Source organism: Callospermophilus lateralis, chromosome 6, assembly GCF_048772815.1.
Source record: "Callospermophilus lateralis isolate mCalLat2 chromosome 6, mCalLat2.hap1, whole genome shotgun sequence".
Lineage (NCBI taxonomy): Eukaryota > Metazoa > Chordata > Mammalia > Rodentia > Sciuridae > Callospermophilus > Callospermophilus lateralis.
Genome location: NC_135310.1, coordinates 71933289 through 71961028, shown reverse-complemented (window position 1 = coordinate 71961028; position 27740 = coordinate 71933289). Strand labels below are relative to the sequence as shown.

Sequence of the window (27740 nt, the reverse complement as noted above, 5' to 3'; positions counted from 1 at the left end):
TTTTTCTTCCTAGACTGATATCTCCTTAAGGGCAAGGTACTTTAATTCATTTGTCTCACCTTAGTCTTTATTAACTATCAAATTAAATGGGTAGTTTGTCTCAATTATAAATCTATGTGACAACTTCATTGTGGTGTATCATCATTTAAAAATTTTTGTCAAATTGTCTACACACACACACACAACACACAGAATCTTTGGGGTATGCTCAGGATACTTATACCATTTTTCTGGATCTGAAAGTGTAAAAGACAATGTGACAACCTGTGGAATTCTGGTGATTTTTTAGTGTCATGAATATTCAATGCTCCTTCTCATCTCTTTTGAACTTACTGTTGACTGACTTAATGATTCCAATAGAAAATGGATTCCTCCCTGTAAACTTCTCAAAGACCAAGTTTTCCTTGTCCCTCACTCTCCAACATTCTCCCCACCACCCCAGTTCTATTCTACTGAGGCTGGTAATCAGCAACTTGGCTTTCAGGAACTTTCACTTTTCCAACTCCCTGGATCACTTCAAACTTTGGATCAAGCTAAGTTCAAGTTCTTTCTGAAATCAAATGTACTTCTTGCTTTCTCTGGCAGTTGATTTTGGAACTTTATCCTACCAAGTTATCTAGTCTGAAAGAAAATTAGAAAATATCCAATGCTTTCTTTTTCTTCCTTATCACATTAATTCAGTTCCTTTCCTAAAGGGAATGTTTAAAGTAAGAGTTAATGAAATTTTTAAAGAAAGCATTTGCTATGATTTCAATGTAAGTATCTCTCCAAAATACATATGTTGGAATTTAAACTCCAGGGTGACTGTATTTATTATTAAGCCTTTGGGACGTGACTAATCATGAAAACTCTGCCCTGGTGAATGGAGAAGAATGCCACCTCCCACGTGTTTGTGAAGGCACAACAACAAGGAACTCTCTTTGAAGCAAAGAAAACCAGTTCTTACTGGACTCTGAATCCATCCACACCTTCACTGTGGATTTCCCAACTTCTGGAAAGGGAAAAACAAATTTCTATTATTTCTAAATTACCCTTTCTGTGGTATTTTGTTATAGTATTAAGAATGAACTAGGATGGCATGCTGTATGTTATTATCATTTCACTGCTTAACAATATGCTATGAATTTCTTTTGTTCACAAAGTTAAAAAAAATAACTCTAATGAAGATTAGAGACTTTATAATATCATTTAAGGCCACCCTTATGGTCTCATTTCAAATAACTTTCTCCCAGTTACCTAAACACATAAAACTCCCAGACTTGCATTAGACCATTATTTTGTCTTGATTTTCCTTCAATTTAGAAAGTCTCTTCTTCATACTTCTAGTTGGTCACCTTTCAGTCTTCAGTAAAAACCCAGCTCAATATTTTCTTCCACTCTCCATTTGTCTACAATACTCTTTGTTACAATTAATTCACTTCTTTCTGAGAATCTGTAGCACATCAACCATCACTGTGTTCATGGTACATTCATCTTAATTTTGCTGATGCTTCCTCCCTAGTTGGACACAGGTCAAGTCCCAAAGCTGAGTCGTCATCATTTTATCTCTCTTGCCTACTGCAGTGCTGGACACATTTTCAATCATTTCTGGGGAGTTCTGCAATGCTAGTAGGAAAATTTGCATAGAGTATTACACTTGACATATCATGATACTTAGCATATCATGTATTAGCTTTAAATTCTCAGATTCGTTTTTGAACTGTAGCCTACAAGCATTCCACTTTAATAAACCCAAGTCCTGAGTGCTTGCAGATTCTATTACACTGAAAAAGAAAGACAATTTTTCAAGATTAGTCCAAGAGATGCTGGAAAATATGAAGGCGTTCTACATAGTCACCATTTGATTAATTTTTTTTTTTTGGTAAAGTATTTGGATTTAAGTTCAACTCTTATTCATCTATTCCTTTTTTGTTTAACACTAAGAAGTTTTTCCCATCTTAATCTCTGGATATGATTTAATATAAAATACAGAGAAAATACAGCTTCTCAACTCTTTATGACAGATGGAAAAGGGAAAACAGTTAAAGTTATATTGACTCACCTATTTATTTTTAGGCTTTCTTAAATTAAAGGGAATAATGTTCAATCAGTAATAGTGAAAGAAATATGGCAACAGAGTTAAGTCCCATTAAAAGAAAGAGATAGTAAAGGAGTACATGTTTTCATTGAGTTGTCTCCCAATTCAGATAAATTATGTTGCATTTAGTCAACATTGAACAACATCTAATACACACTAGGATTTGAGCTGGATGCAGGTATCTTAAAAACAAATAGTACATACTGTTTACATTTGAAGAATTTACTTATGCCAGCATGCAGTAGTCCTGGTTAGAATCCAAGGAATTTCTATTCATTATGAATTTTGTTCTGGGTAATTCAAGTTTTATGAGTTACTTATTCTTTTACACTGAATTCTTGAATAATCCCTTGGGTTTTATATCTCTAAGATTTCTATTTTTTTATTTATTTCTTACATACATGACAATAGTGGAGTGCATTACATTCATAATTATCCATTCACAGCACAATTTTTTGTAACTCTGTATATAAACTATGTTCACACCAAATTATGCCATTTTACATGAGCTCTCTTATTTTTTTTTGCATACAATTCTTAATACACCTTTATACCACCATTTATCATATCTCTGTATATAAAGTATGTTGACACCAAATTTACATAAAAATATGGAATTCTTCACGAATTTGCATGTCATCCTTGCACAGGGGCCATGCTAATCTTCTCTGTATCATTTCAATTTTAGTATATGTGCTGCTGAAGTGTGCACTATCTCTAAGATTTCTAAAAGGATTTGTAGACATTAGCTCAAAGCCACTATTTCTAATTTTGGAGGAATGATGGCTAAAGATTAGTTTCCAAACTACAAGTAATCAAGAATTATCTCATTTGAGAAATGGGTGGAGATATAAAATTTAAAGAGAATAGTTACTCAAGTTCAGTATTAATATTTAATATCCTAGAGCAGAAATGAAGTTGTTAGTCCTTAGAATGACAGGTGTGGTTAGTAGAAAGAGACACAGCTATCTTAAAAACTAATTGTGTCTGCCAACCCACATTTCATTTCTTGGTTGTCTGTTGCAAACATTCATGTTCAGAAATTGTTAATTTATTGAAGAATGATGATTTGGAGAGAACCTGTTGATAATTCAGATGGCCATGCCATTTTGAAAAATAATATGTGAGTGGAACATTTTTAGACTACTGAAATATCTGAGTTATTTGCAGGGATTCAAGTATGAATAAATGAAATTTAGGGCCTTAAAACTATTGAATGATAATATAGTGACTTTTTATATTTTAAGATGACAGAAAAGTGTGAAGCATCTAAACATAATAAATAATAAAATTAATGATGTAAATTTATCCCAATAGAACTTATAAGCAAATATAAAGTTATGTATGTATGTTAAAAAAAACCAATCCCAGTTTTCTTTCATGAGAGAAATTTAATAAAACATTAGTTAAGGTGAAAATTATTTGACTTTTTATTGACCCCAAGAAAATGATACCAATGCTGAAGGTTTAATATGATGTCATGGTGGAGAATGGAATTGAGGCAGAGACTTGGCTGAACTTGAGGAGGCCCAGAAAAATTCCCATATTATGTACTAAGTTGTGATAATTAGATTTCAGAAGCAAAACATCAATGTGTAGTTTGTGGAGGAATTAGAAAGGAAAGTGGTTTTAAGTATAGGAATATTTGTAAAATAAACAACAATGCAGTTATATATATTTTAAAACAGTATAAGGTTATTAAAAACACTACAGTATTATGAGGAGAAAAACTCAGATCTTATTTTTTAAGGAATATATAGACATTTAACCTGAGTTTTAAAATATACAATTGCAATTGAATTGTTCAAGTAAACTGTGATAGAATGTTTTAAAACCATAAATCACATTATAAGGCAATTTATTGAGTAAAAGAAGTCCCTAAATTCGTATATGATATTTTTTCCCTAATTTTTCTTTTCTCTCGTTTTGTTTTTACTTTCTGGTTTTGGAATTTAGTATTGACATTTTGTTCTGCTGCATTTTCAACTTAACTACACCAGGAAATAGATGCAACATTATTACTATTCTTAGCAAACAGAAATTTGCTTCCACAACTGCTACAAAGTAATCAAGCAATACACAAACCTTTTACTGTCCTTATTATTTTGTCACCATAGGCAGTAAGCACTATCATATAACATTCACAATTATAGCTTATAATAAAAATAGATTTCCTCTAAATGATATGAATATAAAACTTTCAGGGCCAATTCTGCTTACCTTTATACACATGTAAAACATTTATGTATATAGCTATCAATACACACATGCATACATAATTCAGAGCATATTATAGTAATATTATTGAGCTGATACCAAAAATATCAAAGTTTTGGAAAAACATAAAAATTTGAAACAGCAATTGAAGTATAGTATAGAAAAAATTATCACTGGGGGAAATAATATATACTATAGAGGCATGGTGTTTCAAATGGAGTTCTAAGGAGTTCAGTTTTCCTGATGTGGGACAAGAGATTTGAGTAGTTTCAGCTTTTTAAAAAAATTCTAGGCAGCCCTAAAATCCAGAGATCATTAAGGACGATTTAAAAAAACTTATATTTCAATGAATTGGAGACTCTAAAAGAAATGGATAAATTTTCACACACATGCCACTTAGCAAAATTGAACCAAGAGGATATAGAAAACATGAACAAACCAATAACAAGCAATGAGTTTGAAGTGACAGTTAAAACTCTCTCATGAAAGAAAAACCCAGAAACAGATGAATTCACAGCTATATTCTACCAGAACTTTAAAGAAGAATTAGTGCCAACGCTTCTAAAATTATTCCATGAAATAGGAAAGGGTGGGACATTTCCAAACTCATTCTGTGAAGTTACTGTCACCCTAATAACAAAACTGGACACTTCAAGAAAACAAAACTTCAGACCAATATGCTTGATGAACATGGTTGCAAAATTTCTTAATCAAATAATAAAAAATCAAATAAATGCAATAAAAGACTTTAAAACATGGTCAAGTTGATTTCATTCCATGGAAGCAAGGATGTTTCAATATATAGAAATCAATAAATGTAGTACAACACATAAGTCAAGGACAAAAACAACATGATCCTCTCAATAGATGAAGAAAAGGCCTTCAAAAATTCACCACTCACTCATAAAAACATTGAAGAAACTATAGGGATAAAATGAACTTACCTCAACATCATGAAGGCTACAAATAGGAAAGAAAATAGTTGAAGATGGTATGATCCTATACTGAGTTCTTTAAAATCTACAAGTGTGGGAGACCAACCTTGCATGTGACTGAGTCACACTTCCTGGCTGGATGTTTTGAGGTGTTCAAGTAGCAGAAATGAGGCAGGACTTCCCCACCCTTCTTGGGTTAGAGGGACGGTGTCTCCTGCATGGGCATGTCTTGCTACAGCCCCATGGGTGGAGCTATGCTCACCTGTTCCTTTGTAATATTACTCCTTGTCCTTTTTGGGATAGAATTGTTCCATGGAAACACCTTTTGTGTGTCCCTTTTGTTTGGGATAGAATTGTTCCATGGAAACACCTTTTGTGTGTCCCTTTATCTTACTGTGCCTTCCTAGATGTCAGTTAACCCTCTGACAGCAGACATCATGAAGCTAGACTCAGCCCCCTGAAATCTGACCCTTTGCCTCTTTGAATAGCTTCTCCTTAATAAAAGGGGTCAGCACTTGTGGGGTCTCTCTCTCTCTCTCTCTCTCTCTCTCCCTGCAGACCCTTAAGGTCAAAGGAGCCATCACAGTAACCTCAAAAGAAAAAGGTAATTCTGTCTCTTGTGTGGTTATTTTGTGCAGCCCAATTAGCCCCATCCCACTAGAGTGACTCCTGAGTGTTTTAGTCATGAGCAATCTCGCATACAAGAGTCCTAGAACTGATTAAAAAAAAAAAATCATCAAAGTAGCAGAATACGAAATCACTATACAAAAATCAAAAGCTTTTCTATACACTGATAATAAATTTGCTGAGGAAGAAACCAGAGAAATAATTCCACTCACAACAGCTTCAAAAAATACTTAGGAATAAATCTAGACAAAAGGAAATGAAAGACATCTACAAGGAAAAATTACAGAATACTGAAAAAAAAAAAAATCAAAGACACCAGAAGATGAAAAGACCTAAATAGGCTCCTAAATAGGCAGTATTACTATTATTAAAATGGATATGCTACCAAAAGCAATTCAAGGATTCAATGCAATCTGCATCAAAATACCAATGGTATTCTTCTCAGAATGGAAGAAGAAAGACCCAGAATAGCCAAAGCAATTCTGGGCAAAAGGAGTAAATCTAAATCCTTCACAATACCTGACTTCAATTATACTACAGAGATGCAGTAACAAAAACAGTACTACCATAAAAATAGACATGGAGACTAATGGAACAGACTAGACGACACAGAGGCAAACCCACAACCACAATCATCTCATTCCTGATAAAGTTGTCAAAAATTGTGTTGGAGAAAAGACAGCCTTTTTAACAAATGGCCCTGGGGAACATTGGATATTTACAGTAAAAGACTGAAACTAAACCCTAATGTCTCGCCATATAAAAAGTCAACCCTCTAAAATAGACTAAAGATCTTAGGACTAAGATCAGAAACTTTGCAACTGGTAGAAAAGAACATAGGGGAAATGCTTCAATGCATAAGTATAGGCAGTTGGCTCCTTCAACAGGATTCCTAGAATGCAGGAAATAATATGAAGAATCAATAAATGCAAATACCATTGCAAATTCTCTTGTTAATGATCCCACACTTTCACACACACACTTTTTTTTTTTTTTCTTAAAAGCAGCTAGATATACATAAAAGAGAATTTGAAATTCCCTGCTGGCTAGCAAGTCAGTGTGTAGCTGGGCTCCAATCACTAAGGGCAGAAATGAAACCTATCCAGGAGGAGGGATATTTAACTCGTAGTTAAAGGCCCTGGTCCTTCAAATAATAGTTTCAAGAGTCTGTGGAGTCAAACTGGAGACATTTTCTTTGAACTATGTGTACAAATGTTAGTTAAAAAGCTTTCATTAGTGTTAGTAAGAGGCTCCAAGGCCTGCCTAGCACTTGAAAATGCTAGCAACAAAGTAAACTTGAAATAAAATAAAATAATATAGGGGTTGGGGTTGTGGCTCAGTGGTTGAGTGCTTGCCTTGCATGCATGAGCACTGGATTCGATCCTCAGCACCACAGAAAATAAATAAATGAAACAAAGGTCTTTTAAAATATAAACAAATAAAATAATATAAAAGGGATAGCATCAAACTAAAGACTTTCTGCACTAAAATGGAAACAATTATCAGTGTAAAGAGAAGACCTGCAAAATGGGAAAAAAAAAAAAAAACTTTGCTGCCTACTCTTTAACAGAGGATTAGTATTTAGAATATATAAAGAACTAAATAAACCTCAATACTAAAAAAACAAATAACCCACTCAATAAATGGGCTAATGATCTAAACAGATACTTTTAAAAAAGAAGTACAAATGGATAAAAAATATGAAAAAATGTTTAACATCTCTATCCATTGGAAAAATGAAAATGAAAACTACACTGACATTTCGTCTCACTCTACTGAGAATAACAGTCATCAAAACTGCAAATAATAATAAGTACAGGGAAAGGGAATGCAAATTGGTACAGTCACTGTGGAAATCCATATAGAGGTTGCTCAGAAAACTAAACATGGAGCTACCAGATGACCCAGCTCTACCACTCCTTGATATCTATCCAAAAGAATCCAAGGCAGCATCCTATACAGACAAGTTCATTTAATTTCCCATGTTATTGCAACACTAATCACAATGGTCAGATTATAGAATCAGCCTAGGTGTCTGTTAATAGATGCAAGGATGAAAAACAAATGTGGTATATATACACAATAGAGTTTTATTCATTTGTAAAGAGTGAAATAATATCATTTACACTAAAATGGATAGAACTGTAGAATATCACGTGTTTTAGTGAGCTTTTTCATTGCTGTAACTGAAGGACCTGACCAGCAGGGGAAGAAATTATTTGAGGGTTCACGGTTTCAGAGTTCTTAGTTCACAGAAGGCTGGCTCCATTCATCAGGGCTCGAGATGAGGCTAACCATTGTGGTAGAGTGTGTAGCAGAGGGAAGCAGCTCACATCATGGTACTCAAGAAGCAGAGAGAGAGACTCCACTGGCCAGACACAAATATATACCCAAAGCCACGCCTCAATTTCCACCTCCTCCATCTGTACCCTGCCACTTCAGTTACCATTCAGTTAATCTCTGTCAGGGGATTAAATCATGATTGGGTTAACACTCTTACAACTCAATCATTTCTCCTCCGAACCTTCTTGCTTTGTCTCACATGTGAGCTTTGGGAGACACCTCACATCCAAACCATAACATTATGTTAAGTGAGATAAACCAGACTTAGAAAGACATGTGCTGTGTATTTTCTTTCATATGTGGAAGCTAGAGAGGCAAAAAATCAATCGTGGGGAAAAGGAAATCTCATGAAAATAAAAGAGAAACCATTAGCATAGAAGGGGGCCAGGAGGAGAGAACAGAGGTAAACAAGAGAAGAAACTGAGGACTGTATAAATGTATATTCTGATATCAGAAGGATGTTCTGCAATTCAATTTTCACACTAACTCCTTAGAGTTGGCATCAGATTCCAGAGGTTTAGGGCTCAGTTGCATAAAACTGTCCTCATGTCAGACAGTGGAAGTAATAGCCTCAGGTTATGTGCATCTGAGTCTGACTGGGCTCCACAGTGGAGATCCTCTTCTCTACCCCAGACTTGGTAATTTGCAAGAATATCTCACAAAAGTCAGAGAAACACTTAATTTATATTTGCCAGCTTATTATAAAGAGATAAAAATAAATAGCCAGATGAAGAAAAAGTATATATCCTTAGGTCTGGAAAGAGCCTGGGCACAAAAACTTCTGGCCTGCAAAGTTGGAGTGTACCATCTTCTTGACACATGGGTCTAATAGCCAACCTGAAACTCCTCAAACCTAGTTATTAATTTTTTTTTGATGGAGGTTTCATCACAGAGTCATGATTGATTAAATCTCTGACTATTGGTGATTTTCAGCCCCCTTACCCTCCCTTGAGTTAGTGGAATGGGACTTAAAGTTCCAAGCCTCTAGATAAGCCTTGATATTTTTGGAGGCCAGGTTCCATTATGCTGCCATCTAAAGGACTCATCAAGAGTGTTTCACTAGAACAAAAGTTGCACCTGTCCTCTTTGTCACTCTGGAAGATCCAAGAATTTTAGAATGTCCATGTGCCAGGAGCACAAAGACCATCTCTGATACCATAGGTTGATTTCTTTAAAAATACATAGTTAATTGAATATGTGTACACTATTTAAGAATGAAATATAAAGCAGCATTGTTTACTTATTGAAAGACAGTGCATTTTATGCCTCAACCTCTGGATGAATCTAAAACAAAACAAAACAAACAAACAAAAAATACTGAAAAGTAAAATGTTTAGTCAAAGAGTTCCATATCATACTTTAAGTGAAGTAACTAGATTCATCTAACATTTTAACATTAGAGATGTGGAAGCAGTATCTTAAATTTCTTTAAGCCTAACAATTTTTATTATCTTGTTTTGTGATGAACTACCCTATACAAGTGGCAACACAACAACTACGAGGAAATGTATTTCTATAGTTGACAAAAATTTGACCATTACTCCTGTCTCTTTAATAGTAGTTTCCCTAAAGTCTGCAAGATGGCAGTGTTCTTTTATAGAAAATGATTATTTTGGAGATGAATTCTAATACTAACTACAACCTGAAATCTTAGTTTATGTCAGTTACTGCTTTACATGGATTATCTGCTGAATTGTCATGAAATTCCCATGATACTCTTACTGGGAAAACTCATATGACCATAGAGAGTAAGTAATGAAATCAGAAATAAAATCCAGGTGTGTCACTCCAATGTTTTGGTCTTAAAAATGTATTCACTTCCCACTAAAATAAGACTGTTCCTTCCTCAATTTCTAGAACAAATGCTAATCATGTTGAAAATTGATATCAAAATAAGAGGACATGGAATTCTGGGGAAGGTGAAAGATTTTGATGAAGACATGATTGAAGACAAATACACTTTCCTGATCTAACTGCAGTGCTGCTTTAACTACTGTCTTTATTTATATTCTATTGTACAGAACTGTAATTAATTCATGGAGAACAATGGGCTTTTTCATCCAATCTAAATGTGGTCAACAACACTATCCAGACTATATTCTAGCTAATGTCACCAAAACTAAAACAAGTCACAGATCCAATAATGATTTAACAAAATGTTCAATGCCATGATCAAGAGATTAAACTGTTATTTATTTAGTAGACTTTTATGATATAAAATTTAAAATACACTAGGAAAGATTAAAACTTCGGGGAAAAAATAGATGCACCATCTACTATATATCTGTAGAGAATTACAAGGACTGCTGTTTGCTTGTGTGGTCCATAGATAAGGAGTGATTATGGCTGATATGACTACCTTTTACAGAGGAGGCCAGGTCTCTGAAGAAACCCAGCTGAGCAGAGACCTACATAAAATGTCCACACATAAATCTTGACAGTCACGGGCCCACTCCCCTGCATTATTTCTGTTGCTAATGATGATTCTCCTCTAGAAATGTTATGAGAAGAGTAGGAATTCATTTTCTCTTTGATATCCTTGGCAGGCATGATGAACATTAATTTGTTTAGTTGTGGAGGAGGAATTTTGCATTATCAATGATTCTAATGCTATTTCTGGCACCCGAGTTCAGAAAATATATTGCTACTTAAAGAAAGTGTCATCCTGAATCCAGAATGTTTTATTATCTTTACTTGTGAGCAGCCTCTCTGAAATTTCACTTTGAAGTAAAACAATTTCCAGCCCATACATTCAGCAGATGCTAGGTAGCGTTGCTTTAAGATTTCTTTTTTCCATGAAAACTGCAGATGTATTGTTTTAAAGCTATGAAATTCAGCAGGAGGTTTTGACACTCAGCTACTCACAAATAGAAATATTATTTCTGTATTTTAATTGTTTAAGTTCTACATTTTAAGTTAAATTTTATGTTATAAGAGAAAATTTGGATTTTTGTCAGTGATCTTCATTGTTTAAGGAAATAATGACATCCTCTACGTTGCCAAATAGTTAATAAACTTTTTTCTATTTTTTGTGTTAAAAGTAGCAAAAATATTGCAAAAATTTAAATAAGAAGAACATTTTAAATTTTCAAATCACCCATAGTTCTATCGATTAGATAAGAAAGCTGGTAGTCAGCTTTAAAAACATGGTATATGTGTTCTTAAAATTCATAGTGCTATAATATATAAGCTAATTAAAGGAAAAGAAGTACATCGATAAAGTTGTCAAATCAACTTCCAATTGTTCCTCCCTAACCTCATAGAAACTTTTTCATCAAAGATGTTATTATTCCATCAAAAAATTAATTTCCCAATCATTTGCTCTTGGTCACTGTTCTGGGTTCATTTTTAGGCTACTTTTCACAATTTTTTTTTTTTAAACATTTGTGTCTTAGCTTGTGTTATGACGAAGGTTACAGACAGATGTTGGAGCAACATGACACAATCTTAGGATGTCAATTTTGCCTCAAAGATTTGAGAAAAAAAGGTTATCCCTAAAATAAAGCTTTTATTATGGAGTAAAATAAAGCATTTACATAAATTTGAAAGAGCCTCTTACTTTTCAAAAATAATTTGCCCTTGGTGAAGGTTACTTTGCCCTTCCAGAATTTTTCGTAAAAAAGGTCTGAGAATGCAACAATATATGCTTAGGAACACTAAATTCACAAAAGGGGAATTTCATAAGTACTTTAAAAATCATGTGCAATTGCTATCTAAGGCTCTGTACCAAGTTGTCATCCTCAGGTAGTATCTAAGTACACTCAATTTTTCAGGCAGGTTGTATTTATGTAAAGAGCTTTAATTTTGGACTTGCATAGCAGAAGTAGCCTGAATTTAATGAATTTATAAGGGAAACTCACTGAATTTACTATTCAACTGGGCATTTAAGCCATATATTCATGCACCCTGCACATGTACACGTGTGCCTGTATGTAATGTGTATGGTATGTCTGTTTTGTGTTTTATTTAAAGTAGACAAGATTGAATCCAGTGTGTTTGCAAATATCAAGTAACTCAAATAAACTCAGTTGCAAAAGTTTAATTATTTCTTAACATGATGTTTTTCCTCTCATAAAGACAATGATGAATATTTGTTATTTTAAATTAGTGCATTTATATCTGATTCTAAAGATAATTTCTAGTGATATAAGGATTCTTAAGAGCACTGTTTTCAGTGACATCTACAGAAACCTTACAGTTTATTTTTATGAGTCTACATAGCTATCCCATGTCACTGAATTTTATTGGCATTTTCCTTTGCTTTTATTCAGCTTGGCTCTGTAACATTTACTTTGTCAATTATAGTCATCTTACTATTCACAGTCAATTCTATCTCTGTGTGACTTTAATTGTATTTTGCTAAATTAAAGAGGCATTATAAAGTTGTTACCCTTTGATTTTTCAGTTTAATTTCATTTTTCTTTAATCTTTGGAGCACACTAGATTATCAATTAGCATAATAAAACAGTCAGTGTGGAATTTAGTAACTATATTGAATATTCTATAAAGTAGACTAGTATGTACAATGCTGGTATATGCAGATAACATTAAAATGCATATCATTCTCTTACTGCACCTTAAAAGTATCCCCCTATGTGTCTTAAACTGATAGTATATTGGACCATTACACAGGAAAACACTGTTAATGGGTGAATGATATTAATGCCATGTACTTTAGTAATGCATTTTATCCAAAGACCTTAAAGTGCTCCACACATGACAATTAATCAAATCTTACCACACTATTCCAAGCAAGGTATTATTATCTGCTATTATAATTTAGATAAACTATCGTTATAGTTAAGAAAGATGAAAGATTAAGTGACTTGTCAAAGATCACATATTAGTTCAATACCAGAGCAATATAACTCAGATTCCTGACTGCTGCTATTAGCATTAAGCAAGGCTCTCTGTACATATTATCCAGTGAGCACAGCACTACTCTATTGAAATCACAGCTATATGTGAACCTATTAAGAGTTTAAATGAACCTGTACATAATGGCACCACATCATTTGATCAATTTGAAGCAAGTATGTGTCTTTCTAAAAGATGTGAAATAAGCATCATTTTTATTATCATTAGAATATGTTGTATCTTCCTCAAAATAGTGTTGAGCTCTCTCATTGTTCCTGGTAACTGCAAATGTGAGAACAATGGAAAATTGAAAGTGGTTCCCACTTGTGTAGCAGGGCTGTTACCAAAGTAAAAGTTCTAGAATGAAGTCTTTTCACAAGGCTCTATTGCTCAGATTTCGTGATTGCTCCTAAGTGTTTGCAACAAAGGACCCTGTTGATTTCTTTTATGATCTTTCTTTATAATTTAAGAGAACAGCAGGAACTGCAAGTCTCTTGCCTTTTCTCCACCCCCCCACCCTTATCTACTATAAATGATTTTTTTCTCCCGGTGAAGGTAGTTTTATTTGGTTTTCTTCTGATACTAACTCTTCATTCAGTGCTGTATATCTGTTCCAATGTCCATTTAGTGAGAATCACTGAGAATGATTTGTGCAATTGATTGGTGGCATCGAGCACAGAATTGATGCTTCATCGTTTCAGGAGCCCTTCCTAGAGGAGACAGAATTGTCAAACAAAATGCAGGATTGTATTTCATCTGGGTGAAAACTGGATACCACAATTTCTGGAACTCAGCTTCTGAAAATCCTGCTTATTTTTCTGTGCTATTTGACACCAAGCAGCACCTAACTCCCGTGAATACCAGAGTGTTTTATATTTGTATTCATGGTAGCTGTGCACTAAAACTACCGCAGATAATTTAGGTAATTGGCAAACCACAGGGGCACTTAGTCTGCTCACCTGCCTATTTTAGGTTGGCTCATCATCACTCTAATTGGCAGTGGGTAGTTACTGGTCCATTTGCCATGTATTATGACAAAAGATGCTAATGGGCCCCGGCAGTGGGTGTGTTGTACCTTTGCCCTGCTTCTGGCATGCAGAAAGCAATCCCACTGTTTTTGCATAGCAAGTAGCATGGCTGGACATTTTTCCTACATCAAAAGGAGCTTTTCCTTTTGAAAAATGACAACTTCCACTGGCAAAGGCCTAATCTCAGAATTGACGTGTATCCTTTCTTACAGCCACCACATTGAACATTGTCCCTAAAAACAAGAGTACATCAGTCAAGGTAGTTTTCATCATTTTCACCACATTTTTATTATCAGAACTCCTCTGAAGCTTGAAATTGAAATCTGTTTCTTTCTTGACATTTTTCTCTATATTGGGCATGTAATTATGGGCCCAAACGAAGTTCAAGAGGAATGGATCAACAAAGCCCACAGCTAAGTACACTAAACTTTGATCTTGGAGGAAAATATGAATTCTAAGGTAGATTTGGACAGCTGTGCTGTGAATGCCACAGTGAGCAAATGTGGAGTCAGAAGAAATACCCCATGGTTAACGGGCTTTTTTTACATAAATGCAAGGAACATCAGCAGAAATTCAGCTTTCCTTTCCACAGGATCATGGTTTTTGGTATTTTGAAGATAATTCATTTTTAAAACAATAAAACAGTGTCTGTTCTGTTAATAATAACTGTGATTCTGCCACCCATTGAGTGAGGCTACATTAGTATTATTTCAACAATTTTAATAAAAATGCTTGTTTCATTAGTTGTATCAGCAACTGCATATAGGGAAAAATGTAAGGGAAATATTATTCAAAAGACTGAACTTTGCACATATATAGAGATTGACAGACCAATAACAATAGCTTGGTCAACTATGGTTTGAAAATTGCTGATGTAGGGTCTATGAAGAAAACTTCAGTATTTTAGGGTTGTAGTCAAATTGTAGTGTTAAACATTTATCAAGCTAATAAAATGGATTAATGATATTATGACATTAGGTGGGATGCATTGATAGGAGTGTTTACATTAATTTATTGAAAAATCAACTTAGAAATTAAGAAAAATAATTAATGCTTATTGATCAGAAATCTGTTAAATTCTCTTTTATTTCCACCTGTTTGTCTGTTTGAATTAAAGTTACCTATAGTTATTAACATGATTTGGTGTGCTAAATTTTTAAATAATTTGCTCCGATTTTGGACAACATTATGGAAAACTTACTCAGAACAAAGGCTGCAACCTCTGAAAGTATTTCAATACCATGACATTAGTAATTAGATACAGATTGTTCTAAAGCTTACACTTTGAGAATGCATGAATTATATTTTTGTCTACAATTTTATTTTAATTAATTTGTCCTTGCTCTGGATACTCTTTCCTGTTTGATGATTAGCTGGGATATACCCAAACACATTTGCATTTATCTTTCCTGTTAGAAGATGTGGCTGTTAATAGAGTTTGTAGTCCATTAATGGCTGGGTGAGAGCAAACAGAGATGTGTTTGAGAGCCTTGTTTTCTTTGATTTTTTTCCTCTTGTGTAGAAACAAAGCTTCAGGTGTATTTAACACTGAAATTGGATCAAAGACTATGAGAAAGTATTGGTGATTGCATGTGCTGAGGTTCATCTGTCATGTGGCTTTCTGTCATCTATGTGGATACCTTATTATTAGTGTGTTGTCCCATGAAGTCTTCAAGTGTAAGTATCTTGGCTAATGCTTATCTCTTCTCAGTCCCTTGACAGGGACAGTTAGTCTTTGTTCCTGTCACAAATGCTACTTCTCTGCAAATTAACTTCAAGACTTAGTGATGGGTGGTCCTAGAATTATCTTTCTCAATTTCTGCATTTTGAAATAGCAATTTTTATTATGAGGTTCTATCCTATGCCTGGTTAGATGTTTAGCAGCATTTCTGCCCTCTGCTCCCTGCATGGCAGTGGTACTAGCCCTTGCCTGAGTTGTGACAATCAAAAATGTTTTAAGATGTCACCAATGTCCCTTTGGGGATAAAATGGTTCTTATTTATAGACTATTTTCCTAGTTTGTCATGTGATGAACAATATAACGTATATATAACACTGAAGAAGACATTAGGAAGGTGGGTCTGATATTTATAATAGGCCTAAAACATTTAATCAGAGATAAAATAAGATAGTTCTATGACCATTTTATAGATCTTTGCTTTAAGGACCATACCAGGATTACACTATCTATATACAATATCATTCTTTCATTGAAAGGGATACAAAATAGATACAAAAGTCACAATCACAGGTATACTTCCAGTACATGTTTATGATCCTTCTGTAGATAAATGTGCTTAAGTCAGGTTGGGGAATGTTTGGTGCTAATCCTTAAGTTACATAGAAAGCAAATTACCTATACTACAGACTTGAAATTGAAAGGGATTTGTAAATGTTACTACATTGATTTCTCTAGCTGAGTTTGACCTTAGTAGGTGTATATGAACAGACTATATTTCTTTTTGGAACTTTTGGGTAAAACAGTGACCTAGCTGAAACAGAAAGCCTATTACTACATGAATAGAATGGATTCCTTGTAAACCTTAGGGAGATATTGGAATCAGCCTGAAAAGCTGTTTGGAGTCTCTCTCATATTTTTTCATGCACTAATTTAACAGGTATTTATTAAGCATACCTTTGCCAGGATTTTCAGAGCTTAAGACTTTTCCTTTTCTTTCTTGCCATTTGTCTGCTTCAGCCTTCTTTTCATATCCCTCACGACCAGTTTTACATGTTTCTCAACATACATGCAGATAATAAGGTCCCCCCAAAGCCTACATTCTTTACTTCTGTATTAAAAATCACTCACTAATGAGAGTATACTGTGCTCACACCATCCATAGTTTTAAGGAGAATGGACTTGGGCTAGCCCTCTTGGTTTGGCAGCCTGCCCTCAACCATCTGTGGTGTTGTGTCCACAGGACAAAAAAGACGTCTGGGATTTTTCCTCTCTTATCTTATGAATGAACAGAGCAATGTTCCCAGAGAAGGGAGTCTGTAGAGTTTATCCTCAAAATATCCTCTACCTCAACTTATAGGGACCTGCTAAGTGCAAAAGAAGTCTATCTAACTGAAGAAAATAAGAGAAAATAAAATTGGTTTGGGCCATAGCTGAGCCAGCATATATGGCTGCTCAGTGACAGAACTCCTTACCTTCAGTGACAGTTAAGAAGGTGAAGATTGCAGGGGTAGGATCAGTATGAAGTGGTATCATACAAGTCACAAAAATGGGTTGATCCCTCTGAAGTCCTTTGGAGATTTGAGATAAATCGTTCAGGGATAATTCAGAAATAAGTTTAGGTGGTGATAGTTATGAAAAGTAAGTAAAGGATGCCAGGAGAAAGCACAGACACTATTATAGTGTTAGATCAAAGAAGAGCTTTCCATAGATCAAACAGTTCCATGGTTTGGGATTAAGTAACTATGGATATCAGAGGTAGCTCAGGAAATGAGAGGAGGAGATAGGGGCATTTACATTTCAGTCACTCAAATCCAGCCCCAGACCTCAGTGATGTTGTCTTTCACCACCAAAGCCATATGGGTGCACCTGGAAGACCTGAATGACCTGCCTTTTCTGTGATAAGTCTTGGGGCCCACTGACTTCTCATAGACCTTGAATCTCTGAAATACTTGGACATGACCAAAATGTAGAGGGGAGGGTTATTATAGTCTTGAAATATACAACCCATAGTTGAAAAGAAATCACATTAAACTTATCATTTTATACTGCTCAGGGCAGACTTCTAAGATGATTCATGGGATTATGCTTTTTGGAGAAGCTAAGTATTGGCTCAGCTATGTGATGAAGTGGCACCTATTCTTAGGTTTATATTGTCTTCAGAAACAGAGAAAAAGAATACTTTGCAGATCATGCTTTGGGTAATCCAACATCCTATAGTACAATAACAAATGGTCTCAAAATTTCCATCATATTATTAACTTGTTATTATTAATTAATCTAGATAATATGGAATTTGGGAATGAAAGTAACCATGATTTTAGTTTCCCAGGGAAGACTAAGAATTCTTTCAAAAAACAATCAATCGATCTGCTGTACCATGACTATAAGTAATAAATGTTCTCTGTTAACAAAATAATAATACTCCGGGGCTTATTGCACATCCAAACATGGTAAGTATTTTCCACATTAAAATGATCATGAAGAATATGATTTTTATTAAAGTATGATAGACATAAGATGATTTAAACTCAACTGAAACTGTCACAATTGTTTAGAATGTGGATTATTTTGTGTAACAAAATTTTTATTTCTGAGAATAATATTTGATCACCATCAGTGTATATTTATAGTATAAAACAGAATGACTTTTAGTTTCTCCAATTATTGCTTTCAAGTTCATTATATACAATGCAGACTTTTGTTGTGTACACTGGGGTAGAAACTTTTCTGAGCCTTATATCTGTATATTACTGCATTTGTCTGTAATTATTTCTGTTTCCTATGTACTATTCAACATTTCTCATGTGGGAATAACAATAAGACTACTATGATTTGAAGGAATGTCCCTCAAATGTCCGTATGTATAGATTTGAACTCCAGAATGGCAGTGTTGGTAGGAGTTGTGTTGTGGACCTTAAAATGTGGGACTTAGTAGTGGGTCCTTAGACAACTAAGGAGGGTGTGTCCTCCAAAAGGATGATGGAACCTCACTCTCCCAACCCCCATCCCCACTCTGCTTTCTGTTCATGATATAAGCACACATTGTTTCCTCCTGTCATAATATGCCATCCTCATTGGGGGCCAAAACAATGGTACTGTTATTCTATTTTGGCCTTGAACTTCCAGAACAATGAGAAAAAATAATTCTCTGTTTTTTAAATAACTTGACTGTAAGGTATTTCTTTATTAATAAGAATCTACCTTGTTTAATTGTTTTATTTTATATGTTACAAGTGCTAAATAATATATGTGCTTAACATATAAAAACTCAATTATTTGTTACTTATTATTCAAAAAAAAGTTGGTATTTATTATGGTCATCATTTTGTCCATTTTATATTATAAAATTGCTAAAAGAGATTTTGAATGCTTCTGTTTCAAAAATTACAAATGTGAATTGAGAGTTTTTAATTAGTTTGATCTCATCATTCCACACTGTAATTATATATGAAAACATCACGTTGAAACTCCATAAATATGTATAATTGCTTTTTTGTCAATTAAAAATAGAGTAAAATAATTAAAAAAGAAAAAGTAGGGTATTTTTAGTACGTGTGTCTTTTTTTTATAACTAGGCAAAATATAGATTTCCATTATGCAAAATACAGATTTCCATTAGATTGATTAAAACACTTGTTAAAAAATGGTCTCTAAGAATTCCAATGTTTATTGAAATTGCTGTAGAGCAAATCAGACCACATTTCTATTTTCATAAAAGTTTTGGCATCATTAATAGTGGTCAGATCTATTTGTATCTAAACATATTTTGTTGATTTGAAAAGTTTGGCATGGTGCTAAAGCTCTTTGTTATCATAGAATTAATCATTGAATTAGTAGCCTTATTTTTTGTCTTCTTGCACTAGGGAGTAAATAGCATTTTTTAGTGACAAGTTTCCTTTTGTTTATATAAGCATATCCAAAAATCTGTGATGTAAATTGGAAGCTGGCATCTAAACACATTGCTGTTCCTCTCAGAAACTTACTACTTTGTATGGAGACACACACACGTACTCACCATTGCCTAAGAAACAAAATATGAATAGTAGCTATGGTTAAGAAGAAACAAGTTGGACAAAGATGAGCAATTCTGAGTCATTTAGATTCAAATGATTCTATAGAAGTTCCTTTTAAGTGTTTATTGAATTGGGATTGGTATATGAAGGTTGTTCTTGATAAAAGGAAAAACAACATGCAAATATTGACATGCACTCTGAAGGTGTATACACGGTTGTGTATGACACACTTGCTGCGGATTAACAGAAAGAAAGATTTTAGAAACTTTCAGCCATTAAAATGAGTTGCTATTCTTTGGGTCACATGTGGTTAAAACCTGGTTGGGTAAAATCATAGCTGACATACATTGTGGAACAATTTAGGTGCATTATAAAATACTTTGTTAAAAGGAATTGGGTGAACTAAATTATATTTAGTTAGGATTGTTGGTATTCAGATCTAGAGAGCCCATTTTAAAATGCATTTGCATCAACAGTGTTTTCATTGCTTAGAAAATATATATGCAAGGCTGATTGAGAAGCAGGGAGAAGGGCAGAAAAATGACACATTTAAGTATCATTATTTGTTCACTGTTTATATGCTTAACATCAGGGCACATAGTGTTTGCTGAGAATACAACTGCACTTCAGTATGCTAAATGGTCAGTTTCCAGGTCCACCTTGCTAAGGAGAACTTCAAGAATGCAAACCAAAAGAAGCCATGCATATTGGATTAAATAAAGCACTTCGCAAAATCCAAAGGACAGATAAATTAGCTGTAACAGAAATGGTAAATATTTGATTCAGATATATATTTAAAACTTTTATCACAACAAAAGTGAACACATAAGAAAAAAATCAAATTTTTACTACACAGAAAATGATTAAAAAACTACACAAAGCAAATTGTTACTAGGACATCTCTTGACATTCTTTAATAATACTACTTACACTTCATCATGTAGCAACAAAATTATTTGAAACTGTGTCTTAGTTTACTAGAGCTGCTATAATGAACACCAGTCTGGGTGGCTTAAAACATAGAAATTTATATCCTCATTGCTCTATTGGCATATCAAGGCTATTGGTGAATTTGTTATTTCCTATCTCCCTGGCTTGCAGAAGGTGGCCTTCTTACTGTGTCCTCATGGACTTTTCTGTGTATGCATATACCCTTGGCATCTCTTCCTGTTCTGATGTGGACAACTACCATTTTGAATTTGTGTTCTATATTTATGAACTTATAAGTTAAACCCTTATTACCTTTTTAAAGGCCCTAATTCTAAATTCAGCCACATTAGAACTTCAACACAGAAATGTTTTTGTAGGGTAGGGGACACAGTTTAAACCATAGTACTGTATTTTGTAATATCTACAGTTTTAAAAACCTATTATTTACACTACTTAATATTTATCATGATTTAGGAAATCTTAATGCTTATCAACTAATTGATATTGATATGCCATATAATCTCCAATTTGGAAAGAAAATACTAGCTCTGGTTTTGTTTTGTTTTTTGAAAAGGATTAATTAGTTCATAATTTCTTTCTCTTTCTCTCTACCCACCCCTGTCTTCCTCTATCACTTTTTGAACATGATGGCTGATGGCTCCAATTTCTGTCAATATCTCTTTGTCAGCTGATTTTTTTCCCCTAGTACTGGAGTACCTGAATAATAATAAGATCTAGTGCTATCTTTTGAGAAATAATAACTTAAAAAATGTTGTCATTGCTGTGTAAATTATTTATCACTAATTATGATCAAAGACAAAATATTTAATTAAACTGTAACTTACTCTTGAATCATCCTGGGTATATGTATTTGTTTAATCAAAGACCAAATCATAGATTAAGCTATCAAGGGTTCTAAAAATTCAGCTGGAATAATTTTGGAAAGTCCACGGGTTCTTCTTTTCCAGAACTATTAGTAATGTAGAAGTCTTTTTTTTTTTTTAAGATAATATGGTAAATGGTAAAGAAAACTTTTCTAGTTTTCTTTGTAGATTCCTCTGGACTTTCTGCAGAAGTTGAGGCCAGAATCCGGTTCTGAGCCAAACAGACCACCAGACTGATGATGAAAATCGCTGAACTTTTTACCTTTGAGTCTGTTGCAGAAAATGATTCTAATAGCTAGGAGTAATCAAAGAGATTATATTAAAGTTGTAATTAAATTAGAACTTAAAAATGGGAATATTTAGTTATTCAGGAATATTCTTGCAGTACTTGATTTCATAAAGGGGAATAATAGTGCCCAGGAAAATGTACAAAACTGTGAGGTTTATGGCTCAGAATTTCATACTGTCTTTCAAGTGTTAACACTTACAGATCAGAAAACTGTGCATGTGCTTAAGTCACTCTCTCTGTAGTTTCTTTTAGATTGAGAAACTTCCTACCAATACATTAAGCAAAGATGGAGGAGATAAACAAATCTGTAATGTAATTAAACTAATGGATTATTATCGTTTTTAAAATAATGACTATATAATTTTAAGAAGTGCACCATCTTCATCCAAGTGATGAGAAATATCTTAAACTCTCCTTCCCCTCTATTAAAGGAAGATGTAAATCACACAAATGTTTACAATTTCCATGGTAAATCTGACTCATAGATTTTAAAAAGTTCTTTAGCCCATTTCAGTAGTTTTATTTTTTAATAAATTTTGTCCATGAAACAGCTTTCATTTTTTTTATGAATTTTTAAAATGTATATATGACAGCAGAATGCATTACAATTAATGTTACACATATAGAGCACAATTTTTCATACCTCTGGCTGTATACAAAGTATATTCACATCAATTTGTGTATTCATACCTATACTTTGGATAATCATGTCCGTGACATTCCACCATCATTTCTAACTCCCTGCCCCCTTTCTTCCCTCTCACCCCTCTGCCCTATCTAGAGTTTGTCTATTCCTCCCATGTTCCTACTCCCTACTCCACTATGAATCAGCTTCTTGTATCAGAGAAAACATTCAGCATTTGTTTTTTGGGGGGATTGGTTAACTTCACTTAGCATTATTTCCTCCAACTCCATCCATTTAATGCCATGAATTTATTCTCTTTTATTGCTGGGTAATATTCCACTGTGTATATATGACACATTTTTTTTTTATCTATTCATCTACTGAAGGGCACCTAGGTTGGTTCCACAATTTAGCTACTGGGAACTGTGCTACTATAAACATTGATGTGGGTGTCCCTGTAGTATGCTGTTTTTAAGTCCTTTGGGTACAGTCCAAGGAGAGGGATAGCTGGGTCAAATGGTGGTTCCATTCCCAATTTTCCAAGGAATCTCCATACTGCTTTCCATATTGGCTGCAACAATTTGCAGTCCCACCAGCAGAGTATGAGTGTACCTTTTCCTCCACATCCTCACCAACACTTATTGTTGTTTGTATTTTTAATAGCTGCCGTTATGAGTAGAGTGAGATGAAATCTTAGAGTGTTTTTGATTTGCATTTCTAGCAATGATGAACATTTTTCATGTATTTGTTGATTGATTGTACACCATTTCTGAGAAGTGTCTGTTCACGTCCTTGGCTCATTTATTGATTGGGTTATTTATTTATTAATTTTTAATTTTTTTTTTGGTGTTTAGCATTTTGAGTTCTTTATATACCCTAGATATTAGTGCTCTATCTGATGTGTGAGGGGTAAAGATTTGCTCCCAAGTTGTAGGCTCTCTATTCACCTCACAGGTTGTTTCTTTAACTGAGAAGAAACTTTTTAGTTTGATTCCATCCCATATATTTATTCTTGCTTTTAATTCTTATGCTATAGGAGTCTTATTAAGGAAGTTGGGGCCTAATCCCATATGATGGAGATTATGACCTACTTTTTCTTCTATTAGATGCAGGGTCCCTGGTTTTATTCCTAGGTCCTTGATCCATTTTGAGTTGAATTTTGTGCATGGTGAGAGATAAGGGTTTGATTTCATTTTGTTGCATATGATTTCTAGTTTTCCTAGCACATTTTTTGAAGACACTGTCTTTTCTCCAATGCATGTTTTTGGTACCTTTGTCTAATATAAGATAATTGTAATTTTGTGGGTTAGTCTCTGTATTCTCTATTCTGTACCATAGGTCTACCAGTCTGTTTTGGTGCCAATTCCATGCAGTTTTGTTACTATTGCTCTGTAGTATAGTTTAAGGTCTGGTATTTATAGTGGTGCCACATGCTTCACTCTTCTTTCTAAGAATTGCTTTAGTTATTCTGGGTCTCTTATTTCTCCAGATGAATTTCATGACTGCTTTTTCTATTTTTATGAGGAATGCCATTGGGATTTTGATCGAAATTGCATTGAATCAGTGTAGTGCTTTTGGTAATATGATTATTTTGATAATATTAATTCTGCCTATCCAAGAACAAGGTAGAGCTTTCCATCTTCTAAGGTCTTCTTTGGTTTCTTTCTTTAGGGTTCTGTAGTTTTCATTGTATAGATCTTTCACCTCTTTTGTTAAGTTGATTCCCAAGTTTATTTTTTATTTTATTTTTTTGAGGCTATTGTAAATGGGATAGTTTTCCTCATTTCCCTTTCTGAGGATTTGTCACTGATATACAGAAATGTCTTTGATTTATTGGTGTTGATTTTATATCCTGCTACTTTGCTCAATTCATTTACTACTTCTAGAAGTTTTCTAGAAGTTTTTAGTCTTTTAGGTATAGAATCATATCATCAACAAATAGTGCTAATTTGAGTTCTTCTTTTCCTATCTGTATCCCTATTCTTTCATCAGTCTAATTGCTCTGGCCAGTATTTCAAGAACTATGTTAAAAAGAAGTGGTGAAAGAGGGCATCCCTGTCTTTGTTCCAGTTTTTAGAGGGAATGTCTTCAATATTTTTCCGTTAGAATGATGTTGGCCTGGGGGTTAGCATAGATAGCATTTATGATGTTGAGTTATGTTCCTATTATCCCTAATTTTTCTAGTGTTTTGAACATGAAGTGATGCTGTCTTTTGTCAAATGCTTTTTCTGTGTCTATTGAGGCAACTATATGATTCTTATTCTTAAGTCTATTGATTTGATGAATTACATGTATTGAATTTCTTGTGTTGAACCACCCTTGCATCCCTGGGATGAATCCCGCTTGGTCATTGTGTATTGTCTTTTTGATATGTTTTTGTATTTGATCTGCTAGAATTTTATTGAGAATTTCACATCTATTTTCATTAGAGATATTGGTCTGATGTTTTCTTTTTTTTTGATATGTCTTTGCCTGGTTTTGGAATCAGGGTGATATTGGCCTCATAGAATGAGTTCAGAACTGCTGCCTTTTTTTTTCTATTTCCTGAAATAAATTAAAATGTATTGGTCTTCTTCTTTAAAGGTCTTATAGAATTTGACTGTGTATCCATCTGGTACTTGGTCCTTGATAGCTTCTTCTATTTCATCACTTGAAATTGATCTGTTTAAATTGTGTATATCATCCTGATTCAATTTGGGCAAATCATATGACTCTAGAAATGTGTTGATGCCTTTGATATTTTCTATTTTATTAGAGTACAAGTTTTCAAAATAATTTCTAATTATCTTCTGTATTTCTGCAGTGTCTGTTGTGATATTTCCTTTTTCATCATGTATGCTAGTAATTTGAGTTTTCTCTCTCCTTCTCTTCATTAGCAAGGCTAAGGGTCTGTCAATTTTATTTATTTTTTCAAAGAACCAACTTTTTGTCCTGTCATTTTTTTCAATTGCTTCTTTTCTTTTGATTTCATTGATTTCAACTCTGATTTTAATTATTTCCTGTCTTCTACTGCTTTTGGTGTAGATTTGTTCTTTTTATATGTAATGTTAAGTCATTTGTTTGTAGACTTTTTCTTCTTTTAAGGAATGAACTCCATGCAATAAACTTTTTTTTAGAACTGCCTTCAGAGTGTCCCAGATATTTCAATATGTTGTACCTGTGTTCTCATTCACTTGTAAAATTTTTGAATCTCCTCTCAATGTCTTCTGCAATCCATTCTTCATTCAGTAGCATATTATTTAGTCTCCAAGGTTGGAGTAGCTTTTTATTTATCATTGATTTCTAATTTTATTCCATTATGATCTGATAGAATGCAGGGTAGTATCTCTTTTTTATATTTGCTAAGAGTAGCCTTGTGGCATAATATATGGTCTATTTTAGTGAAGGACCCATGTGCTCCTGAAAACAAAGTGTACTTGCTTTTTGAAGGATGAAATATTCTATATATGTCAGTTAGGTCTAAGTTATTGATTTATTTATTAAGCTCTATAGTTTCTTTGTTCAGCTTTGTTTGGAAGATCTATCCAGTGATGAAAGAGGTGTGTTAATGTCACCCAAAATTATTGTGTTGTGGTCTATTTGACTCTTAAACTTAAGAAGAGTTTGTTTGATGAACATAGATGCTCCATTTTGGGGGGCAAATATATATTTATAAGTGTCAAGTATTGTTGGTGTATGGTTTCTTTGAGCAGTATGTAGTGTCCTTTTTTAAATCCCTTTTCATTAACTTTAGCTTAAAGTCAATTTTATTTGATATGAGGATGGAAACCCTGCTTGTTTCTGTAGTCCACGTGAGTGGTATGATTTTTCCCAATCCTTCACCTTCAGTCTGTAGATGTCTTTTCCTATGAGGTAGCATATTGTTGTCTTTTCCTCTTGGAGGTAGCATATTGTTGAGGTTTTTTTTAATTCAATCTGCTAGTCTATGTCTTATTGGTGAGTTTAGGCCATTAACATTCAGGGTTATTAGTGAGACATGATTTGTATTCACAGCCATTTTTCTTTTTGAGCTTTTAGGGGTCATTTATTTACTTAAATAAATGACAGCGGAATGTGTTACAATTCTTATTGCATGCATACAGCACAATTTTTCATATCTCTGGTTCTATATAAAGTGTGTTGACACCAATCCATGTTTTCATACATGTACTTTGGATAATGATGTCTCTCACATTTCACCATCCTTGCTAATCCCCTGTACCCTCCTTTTCTCTCCCACCCCTCTGCCCTATCTAAAATCCATCTATTTCTCCCATGCTCCCTCTCCATATCCCATTATAAGTCAGCCTCATTATATCAGAGGAAACATTCAGCAGATTTTTTTGGGATTGACTAACTTCACTTAGCATTATCTTCTCCAGTGCCATCTATTTACCTGCAAATACCATGATTTTGTTCTCTTTTATTGCTGAGTAAAATTCCATCGTGTATATGCCATATTTTTTCCCCTGAGTGTCATTATATGCCGTATTTTTTTATCCATCCATCCACTGAAGGTCGTGACTTTGTTTCTCCTCTGATTAGATTTTCCTTTAGTGTAATACCTCCCTCTGTTAATTGCTATTTTAATCCTTGTTTCTCATTTTCTCTTCATGGAATATTTTGCTGAGGATATTCTGTAGTGCAGACTTTCTGGTTGTAAATTCTTTTAACTTTTGTTTATCATGGAAGGTGTTTATTTCATCATCAAATCTAAAGCTTAGTTTTGATGGATATAAGATTTTCAGTTGGCATCCGTTTTCTTTTAGAGCTTGGTATATGCTGTTCCATGATCTCCTGGCCTTCTGCCTTTAAGGGTCTGAGTTGAAAAATCTGCTGAGATATGAATTGATCTCCCCCTATATGTGATCTGATTCCTCTCTCTTGTGGCTTTTAAATTTCTATCCTTATTCTGTATGTTAAACATTTTCATTATAATGTGCCTTGGTGTAGATCTGTTATAATTTTGTACATTTGGTGTCCTGTAATCCTCTTGTATTTGGTTTTCCAATTCGTTCTTCATGCTTGGGAAATTTTCTGATATTATCTTATTGAAGAGATTGTGCATTCCTTTGGTTTGAAACTGTGCCTTCCTCTATACCAATAACTTAGATTTGGTCTTTTGATGTTATCCCATAATTCTTGGATGTTCTGTTCATAGTTTCTTATTATCTTATTATTATTTCTTATTATTTTCCAGATTGTATACTTTGTCTTCTTTATCTGAAGTTCTTTTTTCCAAGTGATCTAATCTG

The 27740-nt window shown here is 33.8% G+C and overlaps 1 non-coding gene across 1 annotated transcript; it reads right to left on the bottom strand.

Moving 5' to 3' along the window:
• Positions 1–2682: 2682 nt before the first annotated feature.
• LOC143402707 (U6 spliceosomal RNA) lies at positions 2683–2789 on the bottom strand. The gene has a single exon (XR_013091770.1). It is a non-coding gene; the product is annotated as a U6 spliceosomal RNA (small nuclear RNA).
• Positions 2790–27740: the final 24951 nt, after the last annotated feature.